This window comes from Alligator sinensis, unplaced genomic scaffold, assembly GCF_000455745.1.
Source record: "Alligator sinensis unplaced genomic scaffold, ASM45574v1 scaffold1870_1, whole genome shotgun sequence".
Classification (NCBI taxonomy): domain Eukaryota; kingdom Metazoa; phylum Chordata; order Crocodylia; family Alligatoridae; genus Alligator; species Alligator sinensis.
The window spans coordinates 3050-3756 of record NW_005843652.1 but is presented as its reverse complement, the minus strand read 5'-3'; the positions used below and the strand labels follow the sequence as shown (position 1 = coordinate 3756).

Genomic DNA, 707 nt, shown 5'->3' with positions numbered 1-707 from the left:
GATGGTGGGATCTTCACTGGGGGTTGTCAAGCAGAGGCTGGAGGGGCGTCTATTGGGAAAGGGTTGGGGACAGTGACGCGTGTGTCTGTGCAGGGGCTGCACGAGGTGACCCTGGAGGCACGTCCCACCTGCCAGCTGTACAGCACGGAGGTTAGATGTTCACCCCAGTGACAGTGCCTTGTGGGCTGGATTTGAACCCGCCTCCAGCGGAGGGGCAGGCGGCAGTGAAGCGTGATGAGCAGCACCAGGGAGCCACAGGGGTTAATGCATCCCTTGCCCCTGCTGCCAAAGTGCAACCCTGTAACCTGGATTTCAGCAGGGGGTCCTGCCCCTGCTCCCCTCGCCCCCCAAATCCCAGCTGCTCTGGGAGCCCTGCAGGCCTGATGGCACAGCTCAGCTCAGCGCCAAGGGGAGCCCCGAGGGCAGGGACGGGGCAGTAGGCACGGGAGTGATGTGGTGCCCGGGTACTGAGGGGCAATGGGGGAGAGCAATCTGGTGCTGGGGCAATGAGTGACCAGCCAACGTGAGGCAATGCCCCCAGCATCTCGTTCTCCTGTTCTCCCTTCTTCATGCCTCTTCCCTGGAAGCAGCCCCTCACCCCAGCTTCCCTCGCCCCACCTGCTGCTCCCATCCCCCATGCCCGATCGCCGCCCTGACCCCAGACCCCATCCAGCTCCTGGGCCTCCAGCCCCTTCTCTGCTCTTAGG

General features: G+C 64.1%; 1 protein-coding gene across 4 annotated transcripts in view; it reads left to right on the top strand.

Moving 5' to 3' along the window:
• Nucleotides 1-707, top strand: part of LOC102378761 (phospholipase A2 inhibitor subunit gamma B-like) — a 37072-nt gene that overhangs the window by 33600 nt on the left and 2765 nt on the right. The window lies entirely within an intron of this gene.